Source organism: Cetorhinus maximus, chromosome 13, assembly GCF_964194155.1.
Source record: "Cetorhinus maximus chromosome 13, sCetMax3.hap1.1, whole genome shotgun sequence".
Taxonomy (NCBI): domain Eukaryota; kingdom Metazoa; phylum Chordata; class Chondrichthyes; order Lamniformes; family Cetorhinidae; genus Cetorhinus; species Cetorhinus maximus.
Genome location: NC_135891.1, coordinates 113,722,160 through 113,743,080, shown reverse-complemented (window position 1 = coordinate 113,743,080; position 20,921 = coordinate 113,722,160). Strand labels below are relative to the sequence as shown.

The window sequence follows — 20,921 nt, the reverse complement described above, 5'->3', positions numbered from 1 at the left end:
GACAGCTCCGTTCTTGTGGACAGGGTTTCTGGCATCGGGCAATGGCTCCATCGCTCATTTCAGCAGCTCCATTTTCAAGGGTCTTCCCTTTCCTCATTCATCAGTTTTTTATTTGTTTGTTTACAGTAATCCCATTTTGTAACATCGGCCAGAAACACAAACTTGCTTTAATATAGAATGCCTTTAATACAGGAAAATATTCCGAGGAACTTCACTGAACCATGAAGAGAAACAGATGGCGACACGAGGAAGAGAGGTTTGGGAGAGGGGCTGGGGCTGGTCAAAGAGTTGGGTTCTAAGGATGATCTTAAAGGAGGATTGGGGGATGGGAGAAATTAAATGATTTCGAAAGGAAATTCCAAACTCTGAGACTTGGGCAGCTGAAGGCACAGCTGTCAATGGTGGGTCCATAGCTGGAGGGATGCATAAGAGTCTAGAGGTATAGGAGTTTTAGAGTTCAACAGCTGGAGGAGTAAGTGGTGGGGGGTGGGGGCGGTGGTTGGTGAGGCTATGGGGGATTTAAATTTTATGTTTGATGTCAGTCAGTTGTTGTTTGGAGAGCCCAGAGAGAGGGGTCTGTCCATCAGGAAGCTCCCCAACCTTACTGGCTTGAGAGCAGATGCAATTGGACACGTTTTGGCCACAAGCCATTAAATAAGCTTGTGTGAATCTTGGGCATTATTTTATGACAGCATTACTCTCTCAATGCCCTGAGATTATTAAACCTGTTTGATGACAGGAATTCACATCCCTTGACCCTTTAGCTATTTCGAGTGATTGGGGAAGGTAAAACTGAAGAGTCATGTTATAAACCTGTTGCCAGCTCCATGTTATATGTCTCCTGTGTCAAGCATTGTGTCACCATTAAGAACTATCAGTGCTATCCTTGCTCCCATTACTAATTATCTTATGGGATGTCACCAACCTATAGGAGACATCATTGCTCACCTGCCAATGCTGCATCAGACTGCATTGTTGGAACTCAACTAAATATAATATTGAGTGGAATGACTAAATGTTCCATAAACATGGTGATTTTTAGCATCTTTATTACTGAGAAGAAGGTGAAGGGTGAAGCTCCATCATTTAAAAAAAAATATTCTTTCATGGGCTGTGGGCATCGCTGGCTAGGCCAGCTTTTGTTACCCATCTCTAATTGCCCCTGGACTAAGTGGCTTGCTAGGCCTTTTCAGGGGAGTTAAGAGCCAACTGGGTCTGGAGTCACATGTAGGCCAGACCAGCTAACGATGGCAGATTTCCTTCCCTAAAGGACATTAGTGAACCAGATGGACTTTTACAACTATCAACAGCGGTTTTATGGTCCTCATGGTCACCATTACTGAGACTAGCATTTTAATTCCTGATTTATTAATTCCATGGTGGAATTTGAACCCATGTCCCAAGGGCATTAGCCTGGTCCTCTGGACTACTAGCCCAGTGACATTACCAGTACGCCACTGTCACCCCCAAACAGTATAGCAGTAAGTTGAAATGAGTGAGAAAACAAAGCAATTGAAGAAGCCGTGCTTATGGAACCATATAACGGTTAGAGCACAGAAAGAGGCCACTCAGCCTGTCTTGCCCATGCCAACTGTTAACCAAGAGGAAAATAAGCTAGTCCCACTCCCAAGCTCCTTTCCCATACCTCTGCAAATTTTTATGCTCTATTTGTTGTGTAGATTGTACTAGGATTGGAAGGCCAGATGTAGAGAATTCAGGGCCTGGAATTACCAGGGTCAGGGAGGGCCCAGATTGAGCAGATTGTAAGAAGGAGGAGCAGAAATTTGGGGTGGAAACTGGCTGAGAGCAGGTGTGGGTGCCTCAGGAGGGTGGAGCACCGCATAATGCTGCACACTTTTCCCTACATGGGAGGAACATTGGTTTTGATTCATGTTTTACCCCATTCAAGAAGGTTCAAGAAGGCAGTACACCGCCATCTTCTCAAGGTCAATAAATGCTGGCCTAGCCAGTGACGCCCGTATCCCATGAACAAATAAAAAAAATTCAGGACCTTTGGCTCCCTCCATTGAAATTGTAAGGTATTGCACTTGATCTGATAGATGCCATGGGTGGAATTTTATGCCCCCTCCCGCTGGCAGGATTTTCCGGTCCCGCCGAAGTCAATGGACTTTTGAACGGCTCGCCGCATTTTATGGCCCCACCCCTGCTGTGACAGGGCCGTAAAATTCTGCCCCACGTCCAGCACTTGCACCGAACTGGAGTTTCATCCTTATTTTTGTGTTCAGATCCTGGAATGGGACTTGAACCCACAGCCTTCTGATTCCCAGGGCGATGAGCCTCAATTCAGTGAGGACGCAGGGCAGGGGGAGACATGTGTGGGCCCTGCAGGCTGGTCTGCAAGAGGTCCACACTCCCTGCCGCGATTCCTCCCATCCTGTGAGGGAGGACCTGGTGACCTCCCACAAGGGAGAGATCAGGAATTCCTTGTGTGGATGAAACGCGGAACAAGAACAAAACTCCTACTGTTCAACCATTGTCAAACACGACAACAAGCCAAACTGCCAAATTCTGACTCCTCCTGAATCCAGCTGCATTTAACAAATGTTCAAAACAAACCCTCAGAATTAAATCCAGTATGAACTGTCTCTCCCTTTGTGTCTGTGGTTTAGCATTTAGCTCAATATCAGCAAAAAAATGATCCATGTTAGTCTAAAGGACTTGTAACATATATCCATTAGCATGACTTGCCTTATGACATATATACAGTATAATCTTGACATATGTCTAATTTATTTTGCATATATGTAAATTAACAGCAATTAGAATTGTTTTTTTTCAAGCCTCCCTGCTGTTGGGTGAGAGAGGAGCAGCTTAATGACAAAAAATTATGTTTAAAACTCACCAATTACTGTTTGCAGTGATCGTTTTCGTTTCTGCACACCTGTAATTGGTCAACAGTCTCAGTTTAGTTTTTCCCCCATCGGAGTAATCCTGGTGTTTTTTAGGATCTTGAACCACTTTCCACTGCCTGAGGAACAGCAGCAAGTTAATTTCCAGCTAGATTTAATGTTTGAGAAATTATTCCATGCTCCTTCCCCCACGACTTTGTACAGCCCTGTGTGAAATGTCGTAGATAGAAGAAATCGTGAAATGTTGACAACAACTTGCATTTATATAGTGCCTTTGACGGAGTGAAACATCCCAAGGGGCTTCACAGGGACGTCATGCAGGAGGTGAGGAGTGAAGAGGTTTAGGGAGGGAATTCCAGAGCTTTAGGGCCCAGGCAGCTGGAGGGACAGCCTCCAGTGTTGGAGTGATTAAAATCAGGGATGCTCAAGAGGCCAGAATTGGAGGAGCGCAGAGGGGGTTATAGGGCTGGAGGAGGTTACAGAAGGATTGAGGCGCGAGAAAATGGGAGGAATTTGAAAACGTAGATGAGAGTTTTTGTGTCCCTTTGCTGCGTGTGGACGTCAAGGGCAGTGGGCCTGGGAGCGGCTGGGAAACAGCCTGCTGCAAGCGATCGGCCCCCTGGCCGCGATTTCACGCTGGCTGGCTCAGTGCTGCCGGGGCGGGGGCGGGAGGAGGGCGAGCGCAAAAGTCTGCGCGAGTGCGGGAGGATTGCGCACTGAAAGCTCCCTGAAGGCAGGGAGCGGCCTCAGGGAGCTGAAAAATTTTAAAATCAAAAATAAAGATTATGACATTCTGAAAAAAATGTCCCCACACAGGACTCAATCACATGAACAGAAACATAATAAAAATTATGCCAAAACATTTTAATTTAAAAAAAATTAATGTCGAAAACCTCATCCCGCCCGTGGATGAGGTTTCCTCAAAAATGCGAAGGCCGCCTGGCCGATTCACCCGCCCCCTCCAACCGTAAGGATGGACGGGCAGAGAAAAATTGCTGTTAATTAATACTTTAATGGCCTTAATAGGCCTCTTAATTGTTGGCGGGTGCGCCGCCTGCTCTTGTGTTTACCCGCCCACCGAAATATCGCACGAATACGCGACGACATCTGGACGCTCACCCGATGTCATCGCGCACTATTTTACGCCTGATCGGGTCGCCCACGGGACCTAAAATTCTGCCCCACACGAGGACAGGATTGTACTCGGCTTCTTTGCCCTCTGCTCAGATAGTCTTCCAATATTCATACTCTAAGTTGACACACAGGAACTGTGGTCACTTGATCAAGGGACTAGAGGTGAGTCAGCTCACTGAGCCTAATCTCCCAACCAACGATTGTATTGAAAGGAAGGATGGGTCTGAGAATTTATGGTGTTACAGCCCTCTGTCCCTCCGAAAGTTCAGTGCAGAGATGGTGCAAATAGTGAATTTACTCCAGAGCGAGAGCATGAAGGGTGAATGTTGCTGGTTTGGTGGGTGGCAGGGAGATTACTTACAGTAATTTGGTAGCCATAGAGTAAACATGAGCTAACCTTGGATGATTTTACCAGGTTTTTAACTAGGAGAAGACTTGCTTATCAGAAAGCATCATTAACTACGAGTTAAAAAAGCATTAAAATCCATGAGTAAAACTCATTGCAGACATTGCTAATACAGGGGATTATGATTAGGGCCATGAATTTGTGGTTTGGCCACAAAATCTTGAATTTACTAGATAAAAGGCCACTGTATAAATTCAATTTGTTGTTGATGTTTTCACAAAGACAGTCATAGAGCGTGGTCTGCACCTCAGTAAAATAACCCAGCGTCTACCCACATGGATTGTCCTAATTTCGCTGCATGACCCACCCAGCCAGCACACAAAGAAAGCTTTCGCCTCATGGGCATACTGGGCTCAGAAAGTAGACTGACGGCCTGTGTCTAAACCCAATGTCCAGCCAGCGCTTAAGCCTGCTTATTTACAATGGGATCTCTAAATGGATAACCTGAATAAAGGATAGTGTCAGCCTGGCTATTTCAGATCTAGAGGGGAGGTTCTGCATCGCGAGGCTAAGGTGTTGCTGACTGTATGTCGATTTGAATCCTGGGCATGCCTTGAATGTAAAGGAGGAGAGCATGCTGCTCTGAGACCTGAGCAGGCAGCCACTCTCCACTGACTGTGCTAATGTGCTGCACGAGAGGTTAGTTTTTATTTCATTGCGACTGGCATCCGTGACTTGGAGAGCATTCCTGGAATTGCTTATTTCCTTCGTGTAGTTTTATTTCCAAACAGAAAGCAGTGACTGGGGGATGGGGTAAAAAGCAATGCATAAGCTTGTGTGTGTCTGTGTGTGTGCGTGTCTGCGTCTGTGTGTGTGTCTGTGTGTGACGGAGATAGACAGACGAAGATAAAGTACAGGATTATGTTATGGCCTGCAGCAGCTCAAGTGCCTGCCTGTTAATGGAAATAGAAATTTGATTGGATTAACTTGCTGATTAAACTGACCTAATATTGTGTAAGCCACAATATCAACAGTCCGATTTGGAATAATGCTCAAAGTGTCTCCAATCATTATACAGACATTAAGTGGGTCACTGAATTTAAACCCTATCAATCCTAAATTGAGTGCTGTAACTGGAGTTGCTAACTCTCCTTGGGCATGTCCCTGGAGCTTACATCATGTCTTTCTGCCACCAACCGCCCCATCCCCACACTCCTGCTATCGGTCGCTCACAATTGCGAAGCACCACTTTTGCATTGAAAGGCCAATAAACACTTTGTTACCTGATTGGAAGATTCCTGACTCTCACTCCATCAACTTTTTTCCTCCATTTCCATTTCTTTGTATAACTGGTAAACAAAGACTCATTTGTTTTTTTAAACAGAATTTTAAAATAAATCTTATAATTTTTCCTCCTGAGTTTTGGTTGTAGCAGTGGCCTAGAGGTGAATCTTCAATTCTTGGAAACCCCAGGGCACACCTGGGAGCTTTAGCAACCCCGGTTGTAACCACATATTAGTTCTTTGGTTGTTTGCGATGTGTTCCATAATATTTTGATGGAAGTAGCTCAGTTCTTTAATGTTTCTAAAGTTAACGGCATGAGCAGTTCTACACAGTTGATGGCAGGTCCACCTGGCTTTTTGGTGGGCCTCGCGTTCCCAACCAATTTCCTGTTGGATCTCCAGGCTCAGGAATGGAGTGATGGGACACAGGCCTGTCCTTGCACTTTGCCACATAACAACTTCTGAATTCAGTCATGCCATTAGAGTCAGTTGACATTAGTGGTTCTTCACAAGAATAGCAGAAAAGAACCTACAAATTACCAATAGTTGGATTAGTTGATTCAATTTTAGTAAAGGCCCTGCCACTTGTGTGGAGGCTGGGATAACCCTAGCTCCTAATAGCGCTCATTGGCTGAAGAACAAGGAGCAGAGATAGGAGATTTGATAGAATATATACAGAGAAGCTGTTTCCCCTTTTTGTGGAACCCCAAACAAGGAGCAGGATCTTAAAATTAGAGCAAGGCTATTTAATAGTCAAGAAGCACGTTTGTCCACAAATAGTGGAAATCCTGGAACTCGTTCCCCCAAAAGGCCGTGGATGCTGGATCAATCAATGTATTCAGGAGTGAGACCAGTAGATTTTTTTTTATTCAATAAGGATTTGAGGCAATGAAAATGAATGGGGTTAAGATCCAGACCACCCATGGTCTAATTGAATAGAGGAACGGGCTCAAGGGTCTAATATATCCCCATGATTCCCATTTCGGTTGTATGTGGGCCCAAAGGCATATGGATTGAGGAGACTGCCAAGAGTTGGAGGAGGAAGATGCGACAGGCTGCAAGCAGTCACCTTGTGAGTACTGCTGGCACATAGAGCATAGCAGATAGGCCAAAGACAGAATATCATGAAGTCGGCACATGCACACAGGCTACCTGTATATATAAATTATAGTAGATAGCCCGGTGAACTTTTTACAAGGAAGATTGCCAGCAGAAAAAAATATCAGGAGAAAGTTGCTCTAGATGCAAAGGGAATTGGATTCCTCATAGTCAAGTGCCAGGAACATCTTGAAAAAGATGGAATATTCAGGTAGGTATTAAGAATTCACTTTGCACTTCATATACAAGTCCTTTAATGTGAATTTATGATTTTTTAATTCAGATTTTGCTTCTAGCAGTTTCCGTACATTTTTCATATTTTAATAGCCTTAGTATAAATAGACGAGCCAGATCCAAAATAAAAGCCTTGAGGTTATGTTTTATTTTGTGACGGTGTTGCTGATTTTTTGGCAAAATCGCAGCTTTTTTAATGATCCTGGGAATGGGTAGTGCAGAGGTTTAGAGTATTGCTCTTTACCCTGCAAGAGCTGGGTTTGAATCCTGTTACAATATTGAAACAGACCATTCGCCTCATCTAATCTTCTTCACATGAAGTATTCTATTCCCCTTCTTCCTATTCACTTTAATATTCCTCTTTTTTTTTCAAGCAGCTATCTTATTCTCTTTTTCAGGGAATTTACGGAGTCTGCTTCCACAATGGTGGAGAATTCCACATTTTTACCACCTGCTTTTTTTCTCCAAACTTCCCTTGATTTCTTAATGTGCTTGTTTTAGATTTGTGCCCTCCTCTTTGCATCTCGCCAACCAGTAGAAACATTCTATCGCTCCTTAATTTATGGTAGCAAACCCCAACTGGTGAGATACAAATCTCCTGCCTAAAAACTAGGCCATGGGGGGCTGGTGTGAGAACTGTATTGCACTTCTTCTCAGATTAAGATCTTTACTGGGGTTTTGGGTTGCACTGTACAATGTCTTACAATGTCACATCAATGCCCTCACTCCTCAGTGCTTGTAAACCTTTGCAATGTCATTTTCAGGCCCTAATCGCATAACTTTGTATGATTGTCCCCATGCTCCATTTGGGGATGAAATTGGTCTTGGGAGGTTAGATAAAATAGCGATACTGAATCAGTTGAGTGTAAAATAGCCTGCCAATTCTCTGTCGCCTATTTTATGCTACACTCCAAGATCAATTTTACCTCTCTTTGTGTCCATGGTACCTCATGGACCTTTCCCCAATGTCTCTTCCAATATTTGTCCTTATTTTTATGTTTATTTTCCAAGCATCTTACAGCTATTGCTGTCCTCCTGCTCTCTGCTTGCTTGTGCTGCCCTGTGATCTTCCATCTGCAGTTTAACGTTAAATTGGGAATGTCTCCCAGAAATTCAACCTATATGATGATGAGATCCAAAAAAGTTTTGAGAAAAGTCAAAATCTCAGTACTTGAACCATAAACTATTCTGATTTTATAATAATATGGAATAATTTCTATCTACACAGGCTGCTTATATAGGTCACAAGAGCCTTAATGTATTCCCTTGCATAATTGTGCACTTCCAGGAATCTCAAAGAGAGTGATTACAGCCCATCGGGTCCCTTTCTAATTTTCTGACTTGAAAGCACATTAAGATAAAACTTCAGTTTTTTTTTTAAATATACATTATGTTTTCAGATCAAAGAACTGCTGAACTGAATAAAAGACCACCAATGTCTTTCTTGGGCTTTAATGTTTGAGTGTACACACAATTGTTAAATCACAGCTAATGACAGAGTGTGCTGCACAGTGCAACAAATAACCTTTTTGCATTCAAGACAGTCAGGAAAGATTTGGCAGTCGGGGAACTGGGGAATGTAGCTGGAAGATCAGTGTCCCGGGTTTGAGTCCAACCCAGAATGATGTGACTAATCTTATAGAGTCATAGAGGTCTACAGCACAGATAAAGACCCTTCAGCCCATCGAGCCTATGCCGGTCAAACAAGTACCTAACTATTCTAATCCCATTTTCCAGCACTAGGCCCATAGCCTTGTATACCATGGCATCGCAAGTGCACATCCAAATACTTCTTAAATGTTATGAGGGTTTCTGCCTCTGCCACCCTTTCAGGCAGTGGGTTCCAGATCCCCACCACCCTCTGGGTGAAAAAATTCTCCCTCACATTCCCTCTAAACCTCCTGCCCCTTACCTTAAATCTATGCCCCCTGGTTATTGATCCCTCCACCAAGGGGAAAAGTTCCTTCCTGTCTACCCTATCTATGCCCCTCATAATGTTATACACCTCAATCATGTCCCCCCTCAATATCCTCTGCTCCAGGGCAAATAACCCCAGTCTATCCAATCTCTCCTCTTAATTAAAACTCTCCAGCCCAGGCAACATCCTGGGAAATCTCCTCTGCAATCTCTCTAGTGCAATCACATCCTCCCTGTAATGCGGATTCCAGACTTGCACACAATACTCTAGCCGTGGCCTAACCAGCGTTTTATACAGTTCCAGCATAACCTCCCTGCTCTTACATTCTATGCCTCGGCTAATAAAGGCAAGTATCCCATATGCCTTCTTAACCACCTTATCTACCTGTCCCGCTACCTTAAGGGACCGGTGGACATGCACACCAAGGTCCCTCTGATCTTCGGTACTTCCCAGGGTCCTACCATTCATCGTGTATTCCCGTGCCTTGTTTGTCCTGCCTAAGTGCATCACCTCACACTTATCCGGATTAAATTCCATTTGCCACTGATCAGCCCATCTGACCAGCCCGTCCATATCCTCCTGTAATCTAAGGCTATTCTCATCACTATTTACCACCCCACCAATCTTCGTGTCATCCACGAACTTACTGATCAACCCTCCTACATTCAAGTCTAAATCATTTATATATACCTCAAACAGCAAGGGACCCAACACCGATCCCTGTGGAACCCCACTGGACACAGACACCCAGTCACAAAAACACCCCTCGACCATCACCCTCTGCTTCCTGCCACTCAGCCAATTCTGGATCCAATTTGCCAAATTGCCTTGGATCCCATGGGCTCTTACCTTCATTATCAGTCTCCCATGCGGGACCTTATCAAAAGCCTTGCTGAAATCCAAGTAGACTACGTCAAATGCATTGCCCTCATCTACACATCTGGTCACCTCTTTGAAAAGTTCAATCAAATTGGTCAGACATGACCTCCCCTTAACAAAACCATGCTGACTGTCCTTGATTAATCCCTGCCTCTCCAAGTGTAGATTAATTCTGTCCCTCAGAATTGCTTCCAATAGCTTCCCCACCACTGAGGTTAGACTGACTGGCCTGTAGTTCTTTGGCATAGGAAGCTATAAGTGTCATGAGTGAAATCTCCAATTTAGTTCCAGGTTGCAATAAGTTCTTAGCAAAGCGCTGCAAACTCCTTCTCCTATCTTCACATTCAGTTTGCATAAATTTCAAAAATGGACCTTTTCAGAGCAGGCAGTCCCAAGGTCTGGTTACATTGCAGTGGCACTGTTGAGACAAACTAATCTTGCAATGGGGGCCTCACACAGGCATTAGGCCCCTTGTGTGAGAAACAGATAACAGCCTATAAATTTGGCCGCACAAACTCTACAAACTTGTAAAGCTCCAATTAGGAATTGGGCCTTAGCAAAGAATTTCTCATTTCCAACTTCTTTCAATTGTGGTCGGTATCAGTAATTATTCGGCGATGTTCCGAATTCAGTGAAACGTTTTTGTTTGTATTCCTGCGTCAAATCAATATCCCTTTCCCAGTTTCTTTTAGTCTGGTTAAGTATTAGCTGTACTTGCTGCTTTGGTATCATCAACAAATTGCATAAAATGCCCAACACCTGTTTCAGCCGTAGGTTCAGGAGACTCTCTTCTGGCTGAAAATATGTGTTTGCTTCCTGACCACCATTCTGGCAGCTTAGTAGGCCAGTTAGCTTTTGAGAAACAGGTGCTGTGCGGCCAAATTTATAAGCTGTTATCTGTTTCTTAACACATAGGAAATAGGAGAGGGAAAGGCCATACAACCCCTCAAACCTGCTCTGCCATTCACTAAGACCACGGCTGATCTTATGTATCAAGTCCACTTTCCCACCCTATCACCATATCTCTTGATTCCCTTGCACAATCCATTTTAATGGTATTTCCTGATAACCTGTTCCTGAACACTAGTATCTTATGTGGAAAACAATTCTGCCTGAATATAGGCTGGGATTTTCCAGTCCCACCCACAGAGGGTATCGTTGTGGGCAGGACAGAATATTAGATGGAACAGCCAAAGGTCTGTTGACTTTGGCCGTGGGACTGGAAAATTCTGGGCATACTTCCTATTCCTTGTTTTCCTAATTTTTAATCCTGAGTCCTCTGGTAGTTGAAGCCCATGACTCTATAAAGTTTGGCTATATTGACTTTACCAATTCCCTTTAAACGCAACATGTAAATATGCATCAGTTAGAATCCTTCTAAGTTATGAAATTGAAAATTGTAATTTATTTATAATACATGCAGAAAAACACATGAGAGAAAGTGCCATATGTTAGAGGTAGGGTTGGAAGAAAAAAGATCAGCGTTCCATTCCTGACACGTGCCGAGAAACTGCTTGGGATGAAGAATTTCTACAAACTTGTAAAGCTCCAGTTAGGAATTGGGCCTTAGCAAAGAATTTCTCATTTCCAACTTCTTTCAATTGTGGTCGGTATCAGTAATTATTCGTCGATGTTGCAAATTCAGTGAAACGTTTTTGTTTGTATTCCTGCGTCAAATCAATATCCCTTTCCCAGTTTCTTTTAGTCTGGTTAAGTATTAGCTGTACTTGCTGCTTTGGTATCATCAACAAATGGCAAGCCCACTTCATCTAGGTCCATATCCAAATTATTGATTAGGTACAGTGAATAGACCTGAATCTGTCGCTTAATGTTTCTGCCAAGATTCCCAGCATTCCAGTGTCCTTAACACACACCCTGGATTTGGCTACATTCATTTTCCCAGGGGTCAGTGCAAGACAGCAACCTGCAGGTCAATCTGGAAGCACACAAGGTGTAAGATTTTAATGACTGATAATTACTGCTGCGTATTCAGTGAGTTCCCAGTTTGACCTCCCTCCCAGTGTGATGCACAAATTGCCATAAAACCGAGTGTTGTCTAACTGAGATATGTACAACTCTCCCTGTCACTCCCACCGCCCCCTGCACCCCTGCCCCTGCCCCTGTCAGAAATCATGCTAGTGATTTGAAGGGATGCCCAAACTAGCAGGTCTCCCAAGGAGGGAGTGTACTCAGTTGGTTGCATTCTCTCCCCTCTGAGTCAGAAGGTTATGGGTTCAAATCCCACTCGAGAGACTTGAGCAAATGATTCAAGTTCACAACTCGGTGCAGTACTGAGGGAGCACTGCATTGTCAGAAGTGTCACCTTTTGCATAAGACTTTAAACCAAAGCCCTATCTGCGCTCTCATATGATTTAAAAGATCCCAAATCAACAATATTTTGAAGAAGATATGAGATGTTCTCCCCGGTATTGTGGAAGGGCAGAGGGGTTTGAGGGCATAGATTCACAGCCTCACTTCAGATTAGTAGAACTGGCAATAAATAAATAATTTTTAAAAACTAAAGACAATACAACACAGATTCATTAGGAAGCTGCCTGATAAGAGGAAATATAAATACTAAGAAGGACTTGAAAAATTGAGGCATTCAAGGGGGCATTAGATGATTATTTGAATAGAAACAATGTGCAGGGGTACGAGGAAAAGGCAGGGCAATGGCACTAGGTCATAATGCTCAACTGGCGAGCTGGTGCAGACACGATGGGCCGAATGGCCTCCTTCTGTGCTGTTAAAATTCTGTGATTATGTGAATTGGGTCCTTTCGCATCAGAACAATTTAGGTTATGGGGCGATAGAAGTGTTTATAATTATGGAAGGATGGGGACAGTGTAAACAGAACTGTTCCCAGTTGTTGAGAGACCTAGAAAGAGTGTTTATCGAGACAAGATAAAATGTAAGATGTTTCAAGCAGTATGTAGGAGGAACTTCATTACCTAGAGAGTTGTGAAGCTATGAAATTCATTTCCAGGGTTAGTGCTGCAGACAGAAACTATGTCAACATTGGATTGGATTGGTGGATAAAGGTAAAGGGTTATGATAAAGGGATAGAGGTACAGCGGTATTAGGAGTATTTGTGTGTATGGAAGATAAACATCGAACTGTGTGTTTCATGTTGTAACATCTTTGTGTATTTCTGTGAATCGCCTCTCATTTCTGTATCCTTTCATATATTTCCCTTTGAATTCCCTGTTGAATGTCATGACAGATTGTGACTCAGTGGCCATTTATGGTTAAGTATTCTGTACCCTAATAACCTTTGTATGGAAACCTCCCTTCTACCTCTCCCATCTGACTGAAACTGAGTTTATGCAATATTCAGTTAGATTTACTTTAGAGAAATGGTGGAGTGGCTTGCTTTGAAATTGTTCGCTGTCTTTTCCTTCCCCTGTGAAAGTTGGGAAGGAGAAATTTGAGAAGGAAGATTGTGCATTGAAGAAAAGTTAACAACGCTTCTTGTTTTTTTTTAGTTTGGAAAAAATCAGGAAAGGAACTTGATGGGTTGGATTTTTATCTTTACCACCTGGGCAATAAGCATTGGCTTGGTGGAGCTCAGAAAGAAAAGGCTGGCAATGAGGGAGGATTGCCTGCTGTTTACAGAATCCACCTGACTTTGATTGAAATTAATCAAGGGAAAAATCAGGGGGTTCAGTAGGGGGGGGTCTGTAATCTCCCCCAACCAATCTTGCTTTCAGCATTCCACCAAATTGTTCCTTATTGCTCAGGTAGTAAAGACAAAAATTTACTCCAGTGTTTCCCTAAGTTGGGGATGACCGGGCATGTGGGGAGGGAAATTCCCCAATGGAATTATCATGCATGGACTGTGGATGGAACAGGCTGATGGTCTGAAATGCCCTATTCACTCTACACCTCTTTGTGTTATGAAAAGTTCAACCAGTTTAATCGCAAAACTCCCTTTTGCAGCAAGGCATCAACTACCATCCTCATTCATGTTCTAGATACCAGCTGTTCGTGCAGCTCAGCAACTTTATTTTCAAAGGTTGATAAGATATTTATTTCTTTCGAACAGGGATCATTGGCATTATTGGTTAAGGAAAGGCAGAAAACAATGTGTGAGGGAATGGAAATTTGAGATCAGAGGTGTACTTCCAGAAGATCTGGAAATGGGACGTGCTGCATCATCAGTTATGAAAACCTAAGAGGGATTGGGCTCCGCCATCAATGGAAGAGCCTTAAATCAGCACATCCCTGCACTGTGGAATTATTTTCCTGAACTTCTTCACCTTGCTACATCTCTCATCACGTTCAGGCATCCCCTCAAAGTAAGCTGCCTGTCCCCCATAACCTTTGACTCTCTTCTCGATCAAAAACTCTGTCTAACTCAATCTTGAATATATTCAATGACCCAACCTCCTCTGAGAGAAGAAATTCCTCCTCATCTCTGTCTTAAATGGCAGACACCTGATCTTTACACTGTGCCCCCTAGTTCCAGATTCGCCCACAAGAGAAAACATTCTCTCAGCTTCTAATCTTTCAAGCCCCCTCAGAATCTTATACGTTTCAATCATGTTCTTCTCATTTTTCTAAACTCCAATGAGTATAGGCCCAACCTGCTTAACCTTTCTTCGTAAGACAACCCCTTCATCCCAGGAATCAGCCTAATGCCATTCTCTAAACTTCATCCAATGCGAGTATATCTTTCTCTAAGTAAGGAGACAAAAACTGTACACAGTGCTCCAGGTGCCGTCTCACCAATGCCCTGCACAGCTGTAGCAAGACTTCCCTACTATTATACCCTATCCTCCTTTCAATAAAGGCCAATATTCCGTTTGCCTTCCTAATCACGTGCTGTACCTGCATGCTAACGTTTTGTGATTCATGTACAAGGACACCCAGATCTCTCTGTACTGCAGCATTCTGCAGTCTCTCTCCATTTAAATAATATTCTGCTTTTCTGTTCTTCCTGCCAAAGTGGACAACCTCACATTTTCCTATGTTATAATCCATCTGCCATATTTTTTGCCCGCTCACTTAACTGTTTCTTTTATATTATGTCACAGAGTGTAGGTGTCGCTGGCTAGGCCAGCATTTATTGCCCATCCCTAATTGTCGCTGAGAAGGCGGTGGTGAGCCTCCTTCTTGAACTGCTGCAGGCCATGTGGTGTAGGTACACCCACAGTGGATCTATATATGAACCTATCCATATCCCTTTACAGACTCCTTGTATCCTCCTCAGAACCTATGTTAAAGGTGCCGTACAGGGTACAAGCTGTTGCTCCCATAATGATAAGCACTGCATTGGTGCACTCTGTGAAGTAATTTATCACTCCTTCAGCTTTGCCATCCCTCACCTTGCTGAGCACAGATGGACAAAAATGATTGCTCAATAGTTTTCAGATATGGCTGATGTGCAGGCCTATAAAACCAGATATTGTCTTTTTAAAAGGCTTAAGACAGTGCTTCATTCCAGAGATTTACCCAGAGCCAGGAACAACATAACAGCTGCTGTATTAGAAAGATAAGTGCTCCTGATGAACTGGATAAGTATTGATTATTCTGTGAAAACATCACCCCCTCAAAGTGGAAACCAATGCAGATTAAATAGTTTTTTCCATTTCATTCCTATCTGTTGTAATGTGCAGATGTCTATTATTTGATGAGATGGTTTACCACAGACAGGCATTTACTTACATGTAATTCTGTCAGCGATCAATAGAGTAGGAAAATTTGTTGCTTGCATCTGCCTTGAGTTGTTGGGAAGTGAAAAGTGGTTTCTTGCTACAAAGGACACTTATTAAGTCTACTTGTCGTTTGAGAGATCATGTTATTGCCCATTCTTCTTTGGAGTAAATAAGCTTTTCCGGTAATATATTTGCTGCTAGGAAGTGTTAACCTTTATCTGATGAAGTTCGGTTCCAAAATCCAATGCGCAATCTCCCCTCAGCTGGTGCCTCTCACACTACCAATTCAGAAGATTGTGATTTCACACTCCACACTAGGACCTGAGAATCTAACCAAGGCTGATATTGCAATACTCGAGTACGGGAATGCAGTGACCCTCCTTTTAGATGAGATCTTAAACCAAGGCCTTATCTGCTTGTTTTCATGCATCAACAAATACCACTCCAAGGAATCAAGCCAACTAGCTAGTCATCTTGGAAAGTTGCTAGGCCAACACCTACTACACTTCAAAATGTAACACATTATGTGGCTTCTTGTGCTGATCCAATCACTTCCAGTCCTACAACCCTCTGAGGTACCTTGCACTAATCTAATTTTGAACTCTTGACCACTTTCTATTTTAATTGCCCCTCCATTTGGTGGCTGTGCCTTCAGCTGGCTAGGACCTAAACTCTGGAATTCCCTTCCAAAACCTCTTCGCGTCTCTAGCTCTCTTTCCGCCTTTAAGACGCCCCTTTAAACAAGCTCTTGACCATCTTTTTAATATTACCTCATGTGACTCGGTGTCAAATTTTGTTTTATAATGCCCCTGTGAAGCGCCTTGGGACATTTTATGATGTTAAAGGCACTATATAAATAAATAGAAGTCATTTTTGATTGAATAGAATAAGATACAATATCAGTGCAAATATTTACTTAATTAACTGGACCCATTGCCCCAAAGTTGGGTAGTTCTCCTAAGTAACTTGGGGCAGAATATTGCGTAAAATGACACGTGATGACGTCGGGCGAGCGTCCTGATGTCATCACGCGCTTGCACGATATTTCAGTTGGTGGGCACGCGCGGGAGTTGGCAGCACGCCCGCTGACAATTAAACGGCCTATTAAGGCCCTTAATGAAGTAATTGATACAAATTTTTCGCTGCTTGTCCAACTGTTCGGTTGGCGGGTGGGTGAAAAGGCCAAGCGGCCTTTGCATTTTTGGTGAAACCTCATCCACGGGCAGGATGAAGTTTCAACCAGTGATTTTTAAAAAAAAACCTTTTTTAACACTCATATTTAACATGTTCCTGCTCAGAGTCAGATGAGGGGACATGTTTTCACTATTTTTAATTATTTTTTTATTTAAAAAATCTTCAGCTGCCTAAGGCAGCTCTGTGCCTCAGGGAGCTTTTACTGCGTGTGCCCGCGCACATGCGCAAACTTCAGCGCTCGCGCTCCTCCCGCTCCCAACCGGGCAGCGCTGAGCGCTGCAGCGCGTGTTTATTGGCCAGCCAGCATGAAATCGCGGCCAGAGCCCAATCGTGGGCGGCGGTTGGCTTCCCGACAGCTCCTGGGCCTGCCCACCGAGCCTACCCGACCACCGGAAAACCCTGGCCTTGGTTTTAATGGGTGAATAAACAAGTGTCGTCAGGCTGCAACACAATCCAACTTATGTTTGCAGCTTAAGTCCCTGTGTAGATCACGTCCATCTGCTCACTTTCCCAGTTCCAATACAAAACTGCGCAACTCTTCTTGCTATCGAGAAAACTTGGTGAAAGGTTGAAACAAATAGGCTCAATCAGGAAGAAACATTGTTTGAGACATAGCAGGCTTGAGTTTGAGTGAGTCTGGATTGTAGGCAGACAGTAGTAAAGAGTTCTAGAGTTTTAAGGTCCTACGAAAGAATAAGTTCGACTAGGAGAATTCAGAGAGCAAAGAGGACAAAAAATGTTGAAATGAAGAGGAGTTGGCACTAGGAGCAAGAGGAGGAGAGTCTTCCAGACAAAAGCTGTTTCTTTGATCATAGCTAGGTTCTAGAAGAATATGCCCAGACATCTTCAGTCAGAAATCTGTCCTTTTTGGTTGCTTCAACTGAGCTCATTTCCATGGTACTAGGTGACATTCAGCAACTACTGAGAAACAAAAACAGTAATACAGGGAAATGAAAGTGCTCATTTTGGCACGTCCATTCTGGAAAAGGGCCCAGTAATAGTGTTGGAAGGAATTGGGGACTTGAGGAGTCTTCGGGGCATTTCCAGTGAAAATTGCTTTCAACACGATGGTCAAGTGGAGTGGTAGTTATGGTGCTCACTTCAGAACCCATAGTGGAGAAGGCTTGATTCACAGCAGTGGCTGACATTGCAGCCTGACAAGTACAATTGTCCAGTTTCTACTTGGGCTGTTCAGTAGGGATGGAAGTGGATTGGACTGAGACACAAAATGAACTGAACTGAAACTGGCTATTTCATATTTGCTTGCCTAATCCCAACAGTTGTCCATTTCATTTAGCGTTTGGATGCACAAATCATTTAAAAATAAATTCATGGCTGCTTTGTAGTCATGGCTGACCAGAAACATGTTAGCCTGGCATAAGGGTGCAGTTGCAGAGAGGAACCCGTGTGAGTGTATGAAGGAGAACAGTGTGGGATGACTCTGGCTAACACAAGTCGTGCGATAGGGCTGATAGTACATTTTTCGCCGTTTAACACTCTGCTCAGTTTTCTTTTCCATTAACTTCATAAAGAAGATTGATACAAGTGATTGCATTTCACAGCAGACTTGCTGGTGTCCAATGCATAGTGGCCTTGACAAGCAGAGTCATGGACAAGCCCATAGCCCCTTTGCCCCGACTCCTCATCCAATCATTGCATGTTAGAGATGAAAACCTTTTTTGAGGAGAAAATCAAGGGTAAGGAACATTCTTGGTGAGCACCAACTTGGTGTAATGGGATTCTGTGTGACTGGAGCTGGGGTAGCATGAAGTATTACATTCCCCAGTCTGAAACAATGCCTTAGCTGGGTTATAAAGCCGGACACCGTTAAGTTATACATCTAGAGACATGGGTGTCCAAATTTTCATTAGCCATACAGATGCATACTGTTAAGTATTGGGAGCTAAATACTAACCTTTAAATTTTATGTTTCCATTAACTAGTATCTTTTCAGCCTTCATGTCCTGTTTTAGGATTTAGCCACCAATGAGGAAACAGCACTACAAACAGCTCATCGAAACTGCTAGGCTTAATTTAAGAAAGTCAGCAAATAGTAATATGTGGAATTAGGAATTAGTTATCTCGGCTTTGAGGGCTGAATTACCAAGGTTCAGGGACTCCAGTGGATATCGCTGGGCTGCAACTGTGTTTTCTGATATAATAGTCACTAGCTACATGTGGCTAATTGGTAATCCGGATGTGGCTAATTGCATTTTGAGTAGGGAAAAACAAACAATACAGTCACTGGGCAAATGATCGCAGTATTCATTCGCACACGTATGCATTTAATATTTAACCTTTTTATATATTTGTTAGTAAAATGGTGAAACAAAAAGCAGAGTGTGCAGGTCTTTTTTTGATTGCGTGTGCTTTTATGTCCTTAGTTACTGCTTGTTTGTCATTTCCTAAAATGGTGCATGAAATGGCTGAAAAAAGCAAGGCCAGATTTTGTCACAATAGGAATACGAGTAATTTGGTGCCAAGAGGGGAGCTGTCATCATGGGCAACTTGACCAACTGGAAGAATTTCTTCAGACTTTCAGAAGGAAGTCAACCCAACTAATATTGTGCAGCTCCAACAGGGCAGGTCATGGGCAAAGCACAAGCAGTATCCAACCACACTCTAGACAGTGGGTAGGGATGGGTCGAGCGGGAGGGTGGGAAAGGGCCAGGCTGGAGGGTGGGGATGGGTTGGGAGGGAGGGCACGGTGGGAAAGGGCCAGGCTGGAGGGACGGGATGGGTTGGGAGGGAGGGTGGGGATGAGTTTGAACGAAGAGCCAGCCGAGTGGGTCGAAGAAGGAATAAAAAAACAAATAGTTTCCAGTTACAACTACAGGGTATTTTTTTTAACATCCGTTCAGTTTGATTGATCTTTTGTTTTAAACAGGGTGCGCTGATGTAGGGAAGTGGAGGAGGCATGAAAGAGTTATTAAATCTAATGTGTGAGAAGTGAAGTAATATCAGCAACTTGGCCTTTAAATTAAAGTGCTTTGCAATCATATCACTTGGTTTTCCTGTGTTGCTTATTCACTGAATTAAAGGATTCTGATATTTTTTACCCCCCCCTGAAAACTGGTACGTTCCGAAATCTGGCACGAAATTGAGCCTGAGATTGTCAGATTATCTGGTCATTATCACATTGCTATTTATGGGAGCTTGCTGTGAGTAAATTGGCTGCTGCGTTTCCTACATTAAAACAGTGACTACAATTCAAAAGTAACTCATGGCTGTAAAGCACTTTGAGATGCCTAGTGGTCTTGAAAGGTGCTAGATAAATGCAAGTCTTTCTTTTCTTTAAACTAAATGCACGTGGCAGAAATGGTGTTACCATTCCCACATTTTATAACTGGTCAACGTCTTCTATTGAACTAGAAGATCTCAGGTTCAGATTCTGCTCTATGTTGATCTAAACCAAGATAGCCTTCAGACATTCCAAATAGCCGCAGCATCGCTGGGTAAGAACGTGAAGAAATCAACTGGGGCTCCTGTTTCTGATTGCTGCCCTGCGCTGAGGAACAGGATCAGAGTCAGGTGTGTGTGAGGTACCAAACGCTGACTAGCTCTGCCAACAATTGAAGTCTATTTTCATTAATGAGCAAGGTACCAAAGAGTGGCTGGTATATGCTGTGCAAGAACCAACACCCCAATACCGATCAGCCACGATCCATCTGAATGAGGGAACAGACTTGAGGGGCTGAATGGCCTATTATAGTTATCTAACCTTCAGGAAAGAAGTGGAGGGGAGATAATTCTGGTGGGTGGGAATGAGGAAATTAGTGTGTTTATGGCAGTTGCATTCATCATCAATAATGAGTCTTCCTTAATGAAAAAATATATAGACCAGGTTTGATATTTGTTATTTATTCACCTCATGTTGCTTTAACACGTTCAATTTTATATGATTATGTTGTTAATGTTTAAGACGATTTTATATTTTACCTCAAAGAAATCTCATTGCATCCTTTTCAGAAACCAGTGTCCTTTAACCTTACAAAACACCAAAGAGCAAGGACTGGATAAATATTTGACTTTGCTCCGATCAAAGACAGAAATCATCAATTCTCATCTTAAGACTCAGTCGATTTTTTTTTTTTTGAAATGTCACCTCTCTTCTTCCAGCTGCTGTATTTTCATTGATCTAGCTGTGTGCAATGCTCGGGCAAAACACAGCCTGCTCACATGAGTCTCTGATAAAAATGACAGAGGACCCCATTCCTGTAAGATGTGGATTAAGTGCTGTGAAAAAGTAATAAGAATGCAGCAGGATGCAATCACAGGAGCTTTTCTCCTTATTAAGCAGTGGTGTGG

General features: G+C 43.2%; 1 protein-coding gene across 1 annotated transcript in view; it reads left to right on the top strand.

The window, feature by feature from the left end:
• Window positions 1–20,921, top strand: part of LOC144688967 (CUGBP Elav-like family member 4) — a 433,573-nt gene that overhangs the window by 70,502 nt on the left and 342,150 nt on the right. The gene's annotated exons all lie outside the window — the stretch shown is intronic.